The following is a 6901-nucleotide window of genomic DNA, read 5'->3' on the forward strand; positions in this document are numbered from 1 at the left end:
ATGTATGACCAGAACTCAAGTGCCATCAATAAGTGCTTAAAATATTTAAATGTTTTGTTTTAAGCCAGAGTCTTGTTCTGTCTCCCAGGCTGGAGTGCAATGGTATGATCTTGGCTCACTGCAGCCTCCACCTCCCAAATTCAAGGAATTTTCATGCCTCAGCTTCCCAAGTAGCTGGGACTACAGGCGTGCACCACCACGTCGGCTAATTTTTGTGTTTTTATTAGAGACGGGGTTTCACCATGTTGACCAGGCTGGTCTCGAACTCCTGACCTTAAGTGATCTGCTTGCCTTGGCCTCCCAGAGTGCTGGGATTACATGCATGAGCCGCCGCACCTGGCCTATTTGAATATTTTGAAATAATAAAAATACCTGCATGGCAAGATCTATTGTAAGTAAAATCAAAGGACATGATAAATGTAGTACAGGAGGAGATTTTTCACTGTACCTTTTTGTGCCTTTTAAAGTTTTATACCATACAATTAAAAAAAATCAGCTTTAAAAAAATTATTTCAATGTCTTTAAAGCTTTTTTCTTCTTTCCTTTCCCTTGCTGCCAGCCAGAAAAAGACATTTGTATTTTCTTTTGGAAACTGTCCATATCCTTTTGCCATTTGTGTATTAGCTGTTGGTCTTTTTGTTAACAATTTATGTATTAGCTAAGTTAATCTTTTGTGATTTGACTTGCAAATATTGCAAGTTTGTCATTTGACTTAATTGCAGGGCTTTTTATAAGGCAATTTGATAGACTGATTTTGGAAATGACCACAATAATTCTTATTATCTCTATGCACTCACCCCTTTGTAACATGACTTGGCTATTTCTCCCATCAAAGGAGAGTCTATACTCCACCTGCTGTATCTGGCTTGGCCCTATGACTTGTTTTGGCCAATGAGACAACAGCAGATGTGACAAAAGCAAAGGAATATAAACTATGCACTGGGGCTTGCTCTCTCTTACTTCTCTTTGGAATTCCAAAACCACCATTTAAAGAAGCCTGGACAGGCCTGTTGGAGGAGAATAAACTATATGAACAGCCTGGCATGGTGGCTCATGCCTGTAATCCCAGCACTTTGGGAGGCCAAGGTGGCCTATTATTTGAGGTCAGGAGTTCGAGACCAGCCTGGGCAACATGGTGAAACCCTGTCTCTACTACAAATGCAAAAAGTAGCTGGGCGTGGTGGTGCACACATGTAGTCCAAGCTACTTGAAAGGGTGAGGCAGGAGAATCACCTGAACTCTGGAGATGGAGGTTGCAGTGAGCTGAGATTGCACCACTTGAGCGATAGAGCAAGACTCTGTCTCACAAAAAAGAAACTACATGAAGCACAGACAGTAATTCCAACTGAACCTTGCCCCCAACCCTTAAGACCAAACTGGCTGCCAATTGCTAGATATGTGAATGAGGTCTTCTTAGACTGTCTAGTTCCAATTAAGCCACCAACAAACTGCAGAGATCAACCAAGCAAGCCCAAGCCAGAAGCTCAACTGATTTGAAACATTCATTATATTTTAGAATTCCTCTGCCAGGCACGATGGCTCAAGCCTCGTAATCCCAGCACTTTGGGAGGCTGAGGCAGGTGGATTACAAGCTCAGGAGTTCGAGACCAGCCTGGCCAACATAGTGAAACCCCATCTCTACTAAAAATACAAAAAAATTTAGCCGGGCGTGGTGGCAGGCGCCTGTAATCCCAGCTACTCTGGAGGCTGAGGCTGTAGAATCGCTTGAACCCGGGAGGCAGAGGTTGCAGTGAGCCAAGATCCTGCCACTGCACTCCAGCCTGGGAGACGAACAAGATTCTGTTTCGAAAAAAAGAATGCAAGTAAAATGACATCAAACAAGCAGACAGTTTATTAACAGCAGATCTAAATTAGCTGGGCATGCTGGTACATTCCTATAGTCCTAGCTACTTGATTGCTTGAGCCCAGGAGGTTGAGGCTGCAACTCCAGCCTGGGCAACAGAGCAAGACCTTGTCTCTGAAACAAACAAAAAGGCCAGGCTTGGTGGATCACTGCTGAACCCCAACACTTCAGGAGGCCAAGACGGGTGGATCACCTGAGGTCAGGAGTTCCAGATCAATCTGGCCAACATGGTGATACCCTGTCTCTACTAAAAATAGAAAAATTAGTTGGGGATTGTGGCACGTGCCCGTAGTCCTAGCTACTTGGGATGCTGAGGCAAGAGAATTGCTTGAACCTGGGAGGACAAGGTTGCAGTGAGCCGGGATTGCACCACTGCACTCTAGCTTGGGTGACAGAGTGAGACTGTCTTAAAAAAAAAAAACCTAACTAAATAAATAAATTTTAAAAATTAAAAAACACCCAGCAGACCTACATTAATGGAAATTCTAAAAAAAAAAAAAAAAAACTATAGATATATATATATATATATATATATATATATATCAGAAGGAAAATGATTCCAGATTGAAGGCCTGGAACACAATGGAGAATTAACTGCAAAGAATGTGGCAAATACGTGTATGTGGGTAAATATAAAAAACGTTGACCAGGCCAGGCCCAGTGGCTCACACCTGTGAGCCCAGCACTTTGGGAGACCAAGACGGGCAGATCACCTGAGGTCAGGAGTTTGAGACCAGCCTGACCAACATGATGAAACCCTGTCTCTACTAAAAATACAAAAATTAGCCAGGTGTGGTGGCATGAGTCTGTAATCCCAGCTACTCAGGAGGCTGAGACAGGAGAATCGCTTAAACCCAGGAGGCAGAGGTTGCAGTGAGCTGAGATTGCGCCATTGCACTCCAGCCTGGGCAACAGAAGTGAAACTCTGTCTCAAAAAAAATAAATAAACAAAATACAAAAAACAAACAAAAAACATTGATCAAGAAACAGTAACAAAATGATTAATAGGGGCTGGGTGCAGTGGCTCACACCTGTAATCCCAGCACTCTGGGAGGCTGAGGCAGGAGGATCACTTGAGCTTAGGAATTCGAGACCAGCCTGAACTACATGAGGAAACCCTGCCTCTACCAAAATACCAAAAATTAGCTGTGTGTGGTAGCTGGTGCCTTTAGTCTCAGCTACTCAGGAGGCTGAGGTGGGAGGATCATGAGCCCAGAAGGAGGAGGTGCTTGCAGTGAGCAGAGACTGTGCCATTGCACTTCAGCCTGGGTGACAGAGTGAGACCCTGACTCAAAAAATAATAATAATGACATGGAAAATAAATACAAAGGAGAGGATAAACAAACCAAAAGTTGATTCTTTGAAAAGACTAGGAAATTTGCCATGTTATGTAAATTTTTAAATGAATAGAGATAGCATTATTCATAATTTTTTCCTGCCTCCAGCATCTAAAGTGAATCTCCTTTGCTTCTTTGTTCCAATAACATTGGAGTTACAAAAAAAAAGGTGGTGCGATAGGGAGTACAGCTGGTCAGGAAGCCAGGAGAGCTGGGTCCAGAGAGCACAGAGAGGTGGAGTAGATCCTGGAGGAGTCGGGGCAGCTGTTCCGAAGACCTTCTGTCTCTTTGCCTTGATGTGCCAGGAGGGATGTGGGGTGTGGACAAGCAAACGTTTAAGGCAGTCCAAAATTAAAACTTTTGCTATAATTCCATTTCTAGGTATCTAACCTGCACATATCTTGCAAACATCAAATACACACACATTTATGGGGAGATGGTGGCGTAAGAGGGAGGAGCCTCCATATTTTTGTCTCCACTTCTGGTCCCTGCACTGCATGTCTGACTGTAGTGAACCACCATGTTACTCCTAAATACTTCTCCACTTGTCTCCTAAGAACAGAGACATTCTGAGATAACCACTGTGAAGTGATCAAAAACAGGGAATTTAACATTGATACAATATTATTAAATGTTATCAAGTTGGGGGCTGGGCATGGCAGCTCACACCTGTATTTCCAGCACTTTGGGAGGCCGAGGAGGGCGGATCACCTGAGGTCAGGAGCTCGAGACCAGCCTGGCCAACATGGTGAAACCCTGTCTCTGCTACAAACACAAAAGCTAGCCGGGCGTGGTGGCAAGCGCCTGTAGTCCTAGCTACTCGGGAGGTTGAGGCAGGAGAATTGCTTGAACCTGGGAGGCAGAGGTTGCAGTGAGCTGAGATCACCGCATTGCACTCTAGCCTGGGCAACAAGAGTGAGACTTTGTCTCAAAAAAAAAAAAGGTATCAAGTTAACATTGATAAAATATATAATCCATACTCAAATTTCTCCATTGTCTCTGTAATGCACTTTATTATTATTATTATTATTTTGGGACAGAGTTTTGCTCTTATCATCCAGGCTGGAGTGCAGTGGCACAATCTTGGCTCGCTGCAACCTCTGCCTCCAAGGTTCAAGCAATTCTCCTGCCTCAGCCTCCCAAGTAGCTGGGATTACAGGTGCCCGCCACCATGCCTGGCTAAATTTTTTTTGTATTTGTAATAGACATAGGGATTCATCATATTGACCAGGCTGGTCTCGAACTCCTAACCTCAGGTGATCTCTCTGCCTCAGCCTCCCAAAGTGCTGGGATTACAGGTGTCAGCCACCGTGCCTGGCCTGTAATGCACTTTATAATAGTTGTTTGTTTTCGCAGTCCAGGATTGTATATTGTGTGTAGTTATGTCTGTCTTAAGCCAGCTTTAAAGACCTCGTTTTGACCATTCTGCTTCATTAGGCCCCTATGTCTAAGTCTATGAAACTTTCCTTCCCAAATTCGGTTGTCTGAGCAGGTCAGACAGGATGGTACAAATCTAGGAACCATTGCATATTGAAGCACAAGACTTTCCTTTGCCCCAGTGTTCTGCCAGTGGGAGGGGCAATACAATCAAGAGATTTGTGTTTGCTGCTACTCAATTAAGAACTCGTGACCTAGGCAAGGGGTAAAGTTACCATCAGAATAGAATACATTGAGACAGCCTGTGTTCCCTGGGAAGCATGCGAAGCTCAATATTGGATAAGAAGTGCATCATGAATGAAAAGATGTTCCTTGTGAAAATGTGTCTGCAGCTATTTTTAGAGTGGACTGAGGATTGTGTGTGAATGTCCTTGGAACTTGTTTGATTGCCAGGAGAACTTTTTCTTGTGGATTGTCACAGGAGCACGTGACAGATGGCTCACTGCAAGGCTGGCTATGACCCTATGCCTGGATTGCTGATGTGGGTTAGGTGAGATGCCACCTAAAGAGGGCAGCCTGTCAGCTTTATTTAGTACCATGATGCATGGACGTCCTTCTGATCCTAGCGCAGTTTCCTCTCACGTTGTGCAGGTGTATATTTTTAGGCTTATTTTGCAGTACGCTGCTCTCACATTTTTGGTTTTCTTTAAATTCTGCAGCAGCAGTTGTGGGCTGACAGGCTGCCTCCACAGTGTTGGGAGAGAGAATTGTTCTCTCTACTTTTTCAGGATCCAGATTTTCTGCAGCATATTCAGACTCTGAACAGGAAACCTAGCTCTTATGCTACTTAGCGATATGATCTTTAAAGACTTCACGTAAATTCTGTGATGTCAAAACGGATATCACAGCTGCCCTACCATCCTCCCACCTCACTCACTCACTCACTTATTTCTTAACAAGTATTAATAAGCACTATGTGTTAGAAGAGGAGTTACAAAGATAAATAAGAATTCCCCCTCAATCTCAGAGAGGCAATTTATAAATTTACAGAATGTCAGGCTGGAAGGGACTGTCCAGCGCAAATTTTAGTCTTATAGACAAGGAAACTAAGGCCCAAAGAAGTAAAGTGACAGCCCAGATGTCACCCCCAGTCAAGAGCAAAACCCAAATTGCTTACTTCCCATCCCAAAGATTTTTCCTCCGCATCACTTACCTTTGGCTAAACTCTAATTAAAATCTCAATCCCTATAGCTAGCTTTTAGCTACTTTAGAAATCTAGATGGGAGATACCCAAGCTCCTCAAATGTAAAACAATAAATTTCTTAAAAAAAAAAAAAAAAAAAGCTCTAAACAACTTTTAACCACAAAAATACCTGCTTATTGTAAACATTTCCAATAATTCTAAAACATATAAAACTTAAAAGTCTAAGATCAGGCCGGGTGCAGTGGCTTATGCCTGTAATCTCAGCACTTTGGGAGGCCGAGGCAGGTGGATCATGAGGTCAGGAGTTCAAGACCAACCTGTCCAAGATGGTGAAACTCTGTCTCTACTAAAAATACAAAAAGTTAGCTGGGCATGGTCATGGGCACCTATAATCCCAGCTACTTGGGAGGCTGAGGCAGGAGAATCGCTTGAACCCAGGAGGTGGAGGTTGCAGTGAGCCAAGATCACACCACTGTATTCCAGCCTGGGCGACAGAGTGAGACTCTGCTTCCAAAAAAAAAAAAAAAAGTCGATTTCTACTCCTATCTCAAATTCTACTCCCTAAGGGTAACTACTCTCATTGGAGTGTATCCCTCTAGACTTTTATCTATGCAAATCCAAAATGTACACTTTTTTTTTTTTTTTTGAGATGGTGTTTCGGTCTTGTTGCTTAGGCTGGTGTACAATGGCACAGTCTCGGCTCACTGCAACCTCTGCCTCCCTGGTTCAAGCGATTCTCCTGTCTCAGCCTCCTAGTAACTGAGATTACAGGTGCCCACCACCACACCGGGCTAATTTTTGTATTTTTAGTAGAGACGGGGTTTCACCATATTGGCCAGGCTGGTCTGGAACTCCTGACCTCAGGCAATCCGCCCACCTCGGCCTCCTAAAGTGCTGGGATTACAGGCGTGAGCCACTGTGCCCGCTTAATGCATTTTTAATACATGGTACACATTCAGTCTCCATGTTTTCCTCCTATGTGTATAAAGATTCCAGATTCTTCTTGATACTTTGTTGTCTCTGTCCCATCCCTGTGCTGTGCTGTGTTGGGAACTATGGTTCTATTGCTGCCAAGGATCATCAGCTCAGGTTTATAATTCCCAATGCTCTCTCTTGGCC

This window comes from Theropithecus gelada, chromosome 18 (assembly GCF_003255815.1).
Source record: "Theropithecus gelada isolate Dixy chromosome 18, Tgel_1.0, whole genome shotgun sequence".
Lineage (NCBI taxonomy): Eukaryota > Metazoa > Chordata > Mammalia > Primates > Cercopithecidae > Theropithecus > Theropithecus gelada.